Below are 12,692 nucleotides of genomic sequence, written 5' to 3'. Positions count from 1 at the left end.
TATGAGAATAAGCAAATTATGATGGTCAATTTATCTGCCGGAAACACACAAAGTGGTCAGTTGGTCTAAGGGGGGACATTTCTCCTTGTATAGAATGTCAAGCCAGCATAAGAAGACTCATATATCATGCCATGCTCATTTGGAAATTTTAATATTCAAATAGTCTCTTCAGAGAGGAAAGGACTGGAATTCTAGTGCCACCTATTGGCAGTAGCAATTTCCAAAAGGAGAAAGTTCCTATTAAAACCTATCAGAGGCCTCAAACCTAGCCAAATCAGACCTCTTACCTTGCACTGATGAGGAGAAAACACCGTGAAACATATGTCTGCAAATGGAGTGTATGGTTCAACTTCTTATCCTAAGCAAGGCTCAATTAATGGTTGATATTGACTTTTAACATTGCTACTTATAATAGGTGGCACTAGTGTTCTAGCCCTCTTCCTCTCTGATGAAGCTATTTTCATATTCCCAGAGGAGCATTGCATGATGTGCAAGGCTACCTATGCTGACTTGGCGGCCTCCACAAGGAGAAACGTTCCCCCTTAAACCTCGTGTCAGAGGTCTCTTACCCAGCCAAATCAGACTGCTTTGCACTGATGAGAGGAAAATACACCGAAACATGTGTCTGCAAATTAAGTGTCTGGTTTGACTTCTTATTCTAAGTCATGTGAAAAGGCTTATTAAATGGACAATATTGACATTTAGGATTGCTACCCCCAATAGGAGGCGCTAGAATTGCAGTGTTCTTCCTCTCTGAAGAGGCTATTTGCATACGTGGTCAATTAACATGCAGAGGAAAATGACTATACATCTGCTACAAGTTCATTTTCTTATCTCTTATCAGTCTTGATCATATATCTCTGTCCTGCAGAATGCTGCCAAGTCTGAAGCATTTATTTTTTAAACCAACTGAGATTGCATCTTTATATATTTGTATGGTTGACCTCTGTCATCTGAAAAGAAATAAAGCCTGAAGTCCCGTATTCTGGACTGAGTCATGAGCTTATGATGAAGGTAGTTTTCACATTACAAATACAGAAAACACATTACAAATGTGTCACAGAGGTCATGTGTGTATGTATATATATATATATATATATACAGTTATATGAAAAAGTTTGGGCACCCCTGTTAATCTTAAGCTTAATGTTTTATAAAAATTGGTGTTTTTGCAACAGCTATTTCAGTTTGATATATGTAATAACTGTTAGACACAGTAATGTTTCTGCCTTGAAATGAGGTTTATTGTACTAACAGAAAATGTGCAATCTGCATTCAAACAAAATTTGACAGGTGCATAAGTATGGGCACCTCACCAGAAAAGTGACATTAATATTTAGTAGATCCTCCTTTTGCAAAAATAACAGCCTCTAGTCGCTTCCTGTAGCTTTTAATGAGTTCCTGGATCCTGGATGAAGGTATTTTTGACCATTGCTCTTTACAAAACAATTCCAGTTCAGTTAAGTTTGATGGTCGCTGAGCATGGACAGCCCTCTTCAAATGATCCCACAGATGTTCAATGATATTCAGGTCTGGGGACTGGGATGGCCATTCCAGAACATTGTAATTGTTCCTCTGCATGAATGCCTGAGTAGATTTGGAGCGGTGTTTTGGATCATTGTCTTGCTGAAAGATCCATCCCCTGCATAACTTCAACTTTGTCACTGATTCTTGAACATTATTGTCAAGAATCTGCTGATACTGAGTGGAATCCATGCGTCCCTCAACTTTAACAAGATTCCCGGTGCCGGCATTGGCTACACAGCCCCAAAGCATGATGGAACCTCCACCAAATTTTACTGTGGGTAGCAAGTGTTTTTCTTGGAATGCTGTGTTTTTTTGCCGCCATGCATAACGCCTTTTTGTATGACCAAACAACTCAATCTTGGTTTCATCAGTCCACAGGACCTTCTTTCAAAAAGAAATTGGCTTCTCCAAATGTGCTTTTGCATACGTCAACCGACTCTGTTTGTGGCGTGCTTGCAGAAATGGCTTCTTTCGCATCACTCTCCCATACAGCTTCTCCTTGTACAAAGTGCGTTGTATAGTTCACCGATGCACAGTGACACCATCTGCAGCAAGTTGATGCTGCAGCTCTCTGGAGGTGGTCTGAGGATTGTCCTTGACTGATCTCACCATTCTTCTTCTCTGCCTTTCTGATGTTTTTCTTGGCCTGCCACTTCTGGCCTTAACAAGAACTGTCCCTGTGTTCTTCCATTTCCTTACTATGTTCCTCACAGTGGAAACTGACAGGTTAAATCTCTGAGACAGCTTTTTGTATCCTTCCCCTCAACAACTATGTTGAATAATCTTTGTTTTCAGATCATTTGACAGTTGTTTTGAGAAGCCCATGATGCCACTCTTCAGAGGAGATTCAAACAGGAGAACAACTTGCAAGTGGCCACTTTAAGTAGCTTTTCTCATGATTGCATACACCTGGCTATGAAGTTCAAAGCTCAATGAGGTTACAAAACAAAAAAAAGTGCTTTAGTAAGTCAGTAAAAAGTAGGTAGGAGTATTTAAAACAAGAAAATGATAAGGGTGCCCATACTTATGCACCTGTCAAATTTTGTTTGAATGCAGATTGCACATTTTCTGTTAGTACAATAAACCTCATTTCAAGGCAGAAACATTACTGTGTCCAACAGTTATTACATATATCAAACTGAAATAGCTGTTGCATAAACACCATTTTTTATAAAACATTAAGCTTAAGATTAATAGGGGTGCCCAAACTTTTTCATATAACTGTATATACTGTATATATATATATATATATATATATATATATATTTATATATATATATATATATATATATATGTATATGTATTACACGCACAAACGCCTCAACATTGAAATTGCAATACCAAGAAGGAAGCATCATATAGTAATGGAAATTACTGGATAGACATTTTACTGACATGCAAATGTGGCACCCCGAGGACTCGGCTGCTACAGGGGTATTGCACCTCAAACCAGAGGTGTGATATTCCACTCCCGGGTAAGGATGGAGTGTGGACCAGGACTCGGTAGGCTGCATGCACCACACACACCCCATTTCCGAGGGACAGCTCAACGGTGCTCCCACAAGATAGAAGTGCAGGCACGACAGCATCTGTCCCTGACTGGAGTGGGGAGGGGAAAGTACACCCAGTGGTGTAGGAGCAGATAGGGGTGGGTCTCTGGGCATAGGCAGGAGCCCATTGGTTGCTAGTCACCTGGGCTCGGGTGTTAGAAGGAGGTATAAAAGGTGGGCACCATCTTAGGACAGGGTCCAGTTCAGAGGAGAGTCAGTTCAGTCAGGAGGAGCTCAGCCAGAGAGGGCTGACAGGGAGCTGTGGCTCAGTCTGGGCCCAGCTCCAGAGGCAGGCTTAGAGTGGAGGCCAGAAACAGCAGAAAGAGAGAGGAGAAGGAACGGAAAGGAAAGGAGAAAGGAAGCAAGGAACACAGAGAAAGGCCCAGAGACACGAAGACAGAAGGAACCCCATATGCCCAGGAGATACAGGGTGAAGGGTTGGCAGAACAGGGTACCGGAACCCAAATTGGTGGAGGCAACAGATTCCTCAGCCAAAGACCGGAGGTTGTTACCACATCTTGGTGCGACCCCTCACTACATCCACCAGGAAGGCATACCATATAGGGTCAGGGACGCAGAGATCAGCGTGCCCAGAGAAGGCCCGAGGGAGCTGGACAAAGGTGGGTCACTGGTGGGGACGGCCAGAGAAAGGAAAGGAAGGGAGCCCTGTGCCACGCTCTGGAATTGCCCGGGAGTTGGTCGAGTCCCTTGCCTGGTGAACGCAGCACGGCTCAGGCGGTCCCTCATGTGCACAAGTGACCAGAATAACAACCGTGAGTAAAGCTTTGGAAACTGCAATTACAAGTCTCTGTGTTTCATCGCCGCACCAGCACCATCAGTACTGGGACGCTCACACCATCACTCCCATCATCTCTCACACTAACTGCCCTGGGGCTGCACTCTTCCCGTGGGGAGTCACACTACCTAAGCTGCATATACCATCAGCCCCAGCGGTCTGCCTTGCAGCGGCGGTCCCCACTGACCGCAATCCACGGGTGGCGTAGTCGGACACTTATTACAATACAAATAGACTGCCACTGGTTTGACCGCCCTGGGCACGGACCGGGTCACCGCAACACGGGGACTACAACCCCCAGCGATCCGGCTCCGGGTATCCCCCTGCACCGCACAGGCCCAGGGGGCGCGTCAACTTTTGGCGTAGTCGGCAGGATCTTTACCAACCCGACACAAGCGGGTATTGCGTGCCTGAAGAAGATTGTACATGTACCTTGAAAAGAAGTCTCCCGCCATTTCCAGAGGTTTCTTGCCGTCCGGAGTCGTTTCCCGCCATCCGGAGCCGATTCCCGCCATCAGACTCCATCTTGGATCGTTTCCCGCCATCCGCAGCCGCTTCCCGCCATTGGACGCCATCTTCGGGACGCCGCGCGGGAAGAAGAGGGGCGTGGATGCCGAAAGCGCGTGAGATCCGAAGCTCCGCCCCACGCACTGACTCTGCGTAAGGTCCTGGAAGGGAGAGGGAGCGACGCTGACGTCACAGGAGCGCGACGCAGGGTCCTCAACCCCGACGATCGACTGCGGAGCCGCGACCTACGGAGGAAGATCATCGCAAGGTAGGCCACGGTCCACCAGGGGGGAGTAGGACACCTGTTAGAACCTTGCTCTTAGGTTTTTTCCTTTGCTGGTCACATGACCTCGTTGGCCTATTTAATCCTGCTCCGCCCTTCTGGCTTTGCTGGACTTCATTGTATAACTACTTTCTAGCTAGCCTGTGCTCTGTATCTAACTCTGTTAGTTTGCTTGGTCTACGGACCTCAGTGTTCTATATATTTTGTTTGTTAGTCTGTCTGCTACTATTTCTGTTAGGAGGTGTCCCATTTTCCACCCAGTCCTTAGTACTTGTAGGGATTCCTTCCCCACATCTATAGGTCTCCGTACAGACTAGCTTAGGACTTTAGCAGGTCTGATCGCAGGATCAGGTTCCCTGTTACATCGTAGGGATTCAGCTGAGTTCTATCGTAGGGACAGATTTCCTCTCTTTCCTTAGCTCTGGTAGCAGAACATAACAGTAAGTCCAGCCTGCAAATTCTCTAAGGAAAGATTTTTCTGTTCCATCATGGTGTCGGTTCAGGATTTGGCTCATCGCCTGCAGGGACTCTCTCTGGAGCTGGTCGAGCTCCGTCAGCACGTGAGTAACTGTCCTGGAGCACATTTCTTGGAGCCTAAGGTATGTTTGCCGGATTTATTTTTTGGTGAACACCGAGAATTTTTTTCATTTAAAAATGCTTGCTTATTGTATTTTCGTTTGAGACCCAAGTCCTCTGGGGATGAATCCCAGCGCATAGGGTTCATAATGTCACTTTTGCGCAAAGAGCCTCAGGAGTGGGCCTTTTCTTTGCAACCTAGTGATACATGCTTCAGATCTGTGGATAGTTTTTTTTCTGCTTTGGGACTATTATATGATGATCCTGACCGTGTCGCATCAGCTGAGACTGAGTTAAGACGTTTGAGACAGGGATCAGGTAATGTGGAAAAATATTGTACTCATTTCCGTCGTTGGTCTACTCAAACAGGGTGGAACGATTCTGCTCTGAAAAGTCTATTTCTTGCTGGGCTCAATGAAAGGGTTAAAGACCTGCTAATTGCTTATCCTACACCTGAAGATTTGCAACAGGCTATGCAATTAGCTATACGGGTGGATAGGAGACTGCGTGCAAGGGTTAATGAGAGCAAATCCTCTGCTATGTCAGTTTCTGGTTATGAGAATGTGTGTACTAACAGTGGTGAATCGATGGAGATTGGATCGGTGGCACCTCGCTCTCAAGAAAAAGACCGTCGATTTTCTGAAGGCTTGTGTTTCTATTGCGGAAAATCTGGTCATTTGATTAAAGGCTGTGAGCTTCGTATGAAGAAAGAAAAAAAAATGGTCAGTCATGCCCGTATTGCCTGTTTAAATTCCAAGGGTGTATTTTTAGCTGCTTCCACGATTGCTCAGGAAAAATTAATGGAATTTCGGGTGTTTGTTGATTGTGGATCTACTCTGAATGTAATTGATGGGGGATTCTTGGAAAGACTCAATTTAAAACCCGAACCTTTATCATCCCCCATTGCTGTGGTTTCTGTGGATGGTTCCCCTTTGAAGAATATTACTCTCAAGGTCTGTGAATTTCCTCTCACTATTAATGGTGTTCACCATGAGAAATTGGATTTGGTAGTTTTGAATAACTTGCCTTCTCCAGTAATATTGGGATTGCCCTGGTTAAAATTTCACAATCCTGTACTGGATTGGTCTACCAATGAAATTAAATCCTGGAGCCATAAATGTTATGACAAGTGTTGTAACGGGCGTATTGCAGCTTTGGATAGGGGAGAATTGCCTGTTCCTATTCAGGATTTTTGGAGAGTTTTTTCTGAGAAGGAATCGCAGGTTTTGCCTCCCCATAGAGACTATGATTGTTCTATTGAATTTGTCCCTGGAGCGACTCTTCCTAAAAGTTGTTTATTTAATCTTACTATTCCTGAGAGGAAGGCTTTGGATGAATACATACAGACAAGTTTGGCCGCCGGTCACATTAGGCCCTCTAAGTCTCCTGTGGCGGTTGGATTTTTTTTTGTAAAAAAAAAAGGACGGCGGTCTACGTCCTTGTCTGGATTTTCGTGAGATTAACAAAATTACTGTACGCAATCCTTACCCACTGCCATTGATTCCTGATCTGTTTAACCAGTTAATGGGGGCCAAGTGGTTCTCTAAAATTGACCTTAAGGGGGCATACAATCTGTTGCGCATGAAGGAGGGTGACGAATGGAAGACTGCTTTTAACACTCCTGTGGGTCATTTTGAGAATCTGGTTATGCCTTTTGGTCTTACTAATGCTCCTGCATTTTTTCAGAATCTTATTAATGACATCCTTAGACCTTTGATCGGCAAAAATGTGGTTGTGTATTTGGATGACATTTTGATTTATTCGCCGGATCTGGAGTCTCATTGGCGGAGCGTACGTGAGGTATTACAATTGTTAATGGACAATTCGCTTTTTGCTAAGCTGGAGAAATGTGAGTTCGCTGTACAGAGAATTAGTTTTTTGGGTTACATTATCTCCAGCGAAGGTTTTGAGATGGACCCGGTTAAAGTTCAAGCTGTACAGGAATGGCCTAGGCCTATTGGTTTGAAATCGATACAGAGGTTTTTAGGTTTCGCCAATTATTACAGAAAATTCATAAAAAAAATTTCTAGTATTGTCAAACCTCTGACCGATCTCACCAGGAAAGGTGCTGATGCGGTTCAGTGGTCTTCTGAGGCCATTGAAGCTTTTGTGTATCTCAAGGAGAGGTTCACCTCTGCTCCCATCCTTATGCAGCCTGATGTGACTAAGCCGTTTTTGGTTGAGGTTGATGCTTCTTCGGTGGGGGTTGGCGCAGTATTGTCTCAGGATAACGGGGATGGATTACATCCCTGTGCCTTTTTTTTCAAAAAAATTTTCGGAGACTGAACTGAATTACGATATTGGTAATCGGGAATTATTGGCTATTAAACTCGCATTTGAACACTGGCGCCACTTCTTGGAAGGTGCGGAATTTCCCGTTCAGGTTCTTACGGATCATAAAAATCTGATATATCTTGATGCTGCCAAGCGCCTGAATGCCCGTCAGGCTAGGTGGGCACTGTTTTTCTCGCGGTTTAATTTCTCCGTTACTTACATCCCTGGTACTAAGAATGTTAAGGCGGATGCCTTGTCTCGCAGTTTTTCTCCCATAGTCGGTGCTGAGAAAGAGGAGAACATTTTACAAGAAGGTGTTGTGATAGCTGCTTTGGACTCCGTTTTGGAAGATGAGATTCTTAAAGCACAGGAGAATGCCCCATCTAACACTCCTCATGGGAGGTTGTTTGTGCCTGGGACCTTTAGGAGAGATTTGTTTGTTGAGTGTCACGAATCTCGGTTGGCAGGTCATCCCGGAATCTCTGAGACCAAGAGACTGGTGGGTCGCAGTTTTTGGTGGCCTGGATGGCAGAAGGAAGTCATTAAGTGGGTGCGTCAATGTACTATATGTGCTAGATCTAAGTCCTCACATACTCCTGCTGCGGGGTTGCTTTGTCCTTTGGAGGTTCCCAGTGCTCCTTGGACACATTTGGCTATGGACTTTATAACTGACCTTCCCCCCTCTGAGGGTTTTACTGTCATCTGGGTGGTCGTGGACCGTTTTAGCAAGATGTGTCACTTGGTTCCCTTCGTCAAACTGCCCTGCGCTAAAACTCTCGCTAAGGCCTTTGTCAAGGAAATTGTCAGACTTCATGGAGTTCCTACTGACATTGTTTCTGATAGGGGTCCTCAGTTCGTGGCTCGTTTTTGGCGTGCCTTTTGTGACAGGTTGGGAGTTCATCTGTGGTTCTCGTCCGGATATCATCCTGAATCTAATGGCCAGACAGAAAGGAAAAACCAGGATGTTGAGCAGTTCTTGCGTTGTTTTGTGGCAGACAATCAAGAGGGGTGGTCTGAGTTTCTGCCACTTGCTGAATTTGCTCTGAACAATCATACATCTTCTTCTGCTGGTTGTTCGCCTTTTTTTTGTTGTTCTGGGAGACATCCGTCGTTTGGGTCGTTCTCCAAGTTGGGATCTGCCGTGCCTGAGGAGGAGAATTTTTCCGGTGATTTGGAGAGAGTTTGGACGGATGTGCGTGGTAATCTTCAGGAGGCCAACAGAAAATCTAAAGACTACTTTGATAGGAAACGACAGGAGGTTTTGTTCGCTGTTGGTGACATGGTTTGGTTGTCCTCTAGGAATCTGCGGTTGAGGATTCCTTCTAAGAAATTGGGTCCCAAGTTTGTAGGGCCCTTTAAGGTGCTTCAGGTTGTCAACCAATCTGCTGTTAGGTTGGAGGTTCCTACCTCCTGGAGAATTAATCCGGTATTTCATGTCTCTCTGTTAAAAAAAGCTGTTGTGTCGGATGGTGACGCCTCTGCCTCTGTTCCTCCGGTGGTGGAGGACGGGGAATATGAAATTTCTCGCATCCTTAACTCTAGACGGTATAGAGGTAGTTTGCAGTATCTTGTGGCCTGGAAAGGTTTCGGACCCGAGGATAACTCTTGGGTGAGGTCAGATGATGTTTCCGCGTCCAGACTTATCAGAGCGTTTCACAGGAGATTTCCTGATAAGCCTGGTCCTAGGGGATCCAGAGGATCCTCTTAGAAGGGGGGGTACTGTTAGAACCTTGCTCTTAGGTTTTTTCCTTTGCTGGTCACATGACCTCGTTGGCCTATTTAATCCTGCTCCGCCCTTCTGGCTTTGCTGGACTTCATTGTATAACTACTTTCTAGCTAGCCTGTGCTCTGTATCTAACTCTGTTAGTTTGCTTGGTCTACGGACCTCAGTGTTCTATATATTTTGTTTGTTAGTCTGTCTGCTACTATTTCTGTTAGGAGGTGTCCCATTTTCCTCCCAGTCCTTAGTACTTGTAGGGATTCCTTCCCCACATCTATAGGTCTCCGTACAGACTAGCTTAGGACTTTAGCAGGTCTGATCGCAGGATCAGGTTCCCTGTTACATCGTAGGGATTCAGCTGAGTTCTATCGTAGGGACAGATTTCCTCTCTTTCCTTAGCTCTGGTAGCAGAACATAACAACACCAGGAACAGAGAGCAAGATGGCAGACCGGCAGCAGACCAAGCTGCCCAGCATCGGCAGTGCCCCAGTCGTCGCGGGCCCCGACCAGCTCCAGGAGAAGATGCGTGATGCAGGAGCGGTCGCGGGAGCAGGTAAGAGGAGTCTCCCTGTCCCGGACGCTGCCAGCGTCAGCCTGCTCTCGGGCCCCCTGGTGGAGCCGTCGATCCCGGGCGCTGCAAACACCGACCTGCTCCAGACCCCGCAACAAGCCCTGCTGCCGAGCCCTCCAGCCCTTGTCACTGCCGCCACCAGCCCGCGCCCAGGCCCAAAGTCGCACCCTCTGACCCCGGGCGTCATCAACAGCGACCTTCTCCAGGCCCGGTCGCAAGGCCTGCTACACAAGGGCGCAAAGGGACTGTATGCCCTCCATGTCCACCGTCTAACAGAGGAGGAACTGCGGTACCGCCCAGACATGGACTACCCTGAGGATCCGGACGGATCTGAAGACTATGAGGAAGGAGCATCAGGAGGACACCGTTACCAGTGAACGGTAAAGTGGAACTGTATATAGTTACCCGTCAGGGTATGAGAACTTGCTGAAACTGTTAAATGATTGAAGTGTGGTCCCCGTTGGGACTAGTGTGGAATAGTTAAAGGACTGTTACCCGTGTGCAAGTTAACCCCCTTAATCCCTAACCAGGCTGAGGACTGTGAACAGCCATTCCCCTATCCCTACTGGCCGAGGACTGAGAGCAGCCAGTAGGGATAGGCCCTGTAAATAGTTGCGCTTCCTAAAGCGCCCCCTACTGGTTTTATACAAAAACCGCAACGTCTACCTCAAGGCAGATTAAATGGACTGTTGCACCTTTTCCTGGTCGCAAGTTGCACAGCGGCCAGAGCTCAAGAATGTTCTACTTGAAAAAGTTTTATATTGAAAAGTTTTATATGCTGCTAGAATAATAATGCAAATGTTTCGTGTGATGTTTTATATGCTAAAAGAGTTCCGGTAGTTTTGACCATAGCTAGTGACAGAAGAATGTTAAAGAAAAGAAAAAGAGTACCAGCAACGTTAAAAGAGAAAGGGATGGGTTTATAGTTATTGTCTTATATACGAATGCATTCTAAAAATTTGTATGTTTAAATTGTTTTGCTCTTTTCCAGCCCGAGGACGTGCTGTGATTTACCAGGGGGGAATGTAGCACCCCGAGGACTCGGCTGCTACAGGGGTATTGCACCTCAAACCAGAGGTGTGATATTCCACTCCCGGGTAAGGATGGAGTGTGGACCACGACTCGGTAGGCTGCATGCACCACACACACCCCATTTCCGAGGGACAGCTCAACGGTGCTCCCACAAGATAGAAGTGCAGGCACGACAGCATCTGTCCCTGACTGGAGTGGGGAGGGGAAAGTACACTCAGTGGTGTAGGAGCAGATAGGGGTGGGTCTCTGGGCATAGGCAGGAGCCCATTGGTTGCTAGTCACCTGGACTCGGGTGTTAGAAGGAGGTATATAAGGTGGGCACCATCTTAGGACAGGGTCCAGTTCAGAGGAGAGTCAGTTCAGTCAGGAGGAGCTCAGCCAGAGAGGGCTGACAGGGAGCTGTGGCTCAGTCTGGGCCCAGCTCCAGAGGCAGGCCTAGAGTGGGGGCCAGAAACAGCAGAAAGAGAGAGGAGAAGGAACGGAAAGGAAAGGAGAAAGGAAGCAAGGAACACAGAGAAAGGCCCAGAGACACGAAGACAGAAGGAACCCCATATGCCCAGGAGATACAGGGTGAAGGGTTGGCAGAACAGGGTACCGGAACCCAAATTGGTGGAGGTAACAGATTCCTCAGCCAAAGACCGGAGGTTGTTACCACATCTTGGTGCGACCCCTCACTACATCCACCAGGAAGGCATACCATATAGGGTCAGGGACGCAGAGATCAGCGTGCCCAGAGAAGGCCTGAGGGAGCTGGACAAAGGTGGGTCACTGGTGGGGACGGCCAGAGAAAGGAAAGGAAGGGAGCCCTGTGCCACGCTCTGGAATTGCCCGGGAGTTGGTCGAGTCCCTTGCCTGGTGAACGCAGCACGGCTCAGGCGGTCCCTCATGTGCACAAGTGACCAGAATAACAACCGTGAGTAAAGCTTTGGAAACTGCAATTACAAGTCTCTGTGTTTCATCGCCGCACCAGCACCATCAGTACTGGGACGCTCACACCATCACTCCCATCATCTCTCACACTAACTGCCCTGGAGCTGCACTCTTCCCGTGGGGAGTCACACTACCTAAGCTGCATATACCATCAGCCCCAGCGGTCTGCCTTGCAGCGGCGGTCCCCACTGACCGCAATCCACGGGTGGCGTAGTCGGACACTTATTACAATACAAATAGACTGCCACTGGTTTGACCGCCCTGGGCACGGACCGGGTCACCGCCACACGGAGACTACAACCCCAGCGATCCGGCTCCGGGTATCCCCCTGCACCGCACAGGCCCAGGGGGCGCGTCACAAATAATAAAGAAATAGATACATTATTTTCAAAACATCTTGATTTACTCAGATTGGAGTATGAATGCCATGTGAAGAAATACACGCACTTACACACCTTGGCTGCTATCAATGAAGCTATTAATGATTTCTAAGTGATGTTTTGCCTCTGTGAAAGCATTTGGGCCAATCATCAAGATCTGCTGCTGGCAGCAGACTTTGCAGTAGCACATGCCATGGAAGCACGTTTAGGCAATTCAGACTGCTCACAGTATCACGACCAACATTCCACCTGGCGCTGTTGTGCTGGAAAATGTATCCTGGGTCACTTTGGATTAGTGGCCCTCATAATCAATAATGATGAATAAATCATGATGTTTTAAAAATTTTATTCACATTTTTTATCATATGCATATAATCCTATTTTTGAAGCCATTCTTATTCTGCAGCTTATATCCACACCTGCCTAAGACTTCAGAACAGTACTGTGTGCATATATACTGTATACACTGTGTGCACAATTATTAGGCAATTTGTATTTTTGATGAATAATTTTATTACTGAACAACTACAGTGCTGTCAGTCAACC

The sequence above is a fragment of the Phyllobates terribilis genome, unplaced genomic scaffold, assembly GCF_046119375.1.
Source record: "Phyllobates terribilis strain yellow unplaced genomic scaffold, ASM4611937v1 Scaffold_13__5_contigs__length_258822181, whole genome shotgun sequence".
NCBI classification, from domain to species: Eukaryota; Metazoa; Chordata; class Amphibia; order Anura; family Dendrobatidae; genus Phyllobates; species Phyllobates terribilis.
The sequence above is the reverse complement of the archived record's forward strand: the minus strand, read 5'-3'. Positions refer to the sequence as shown.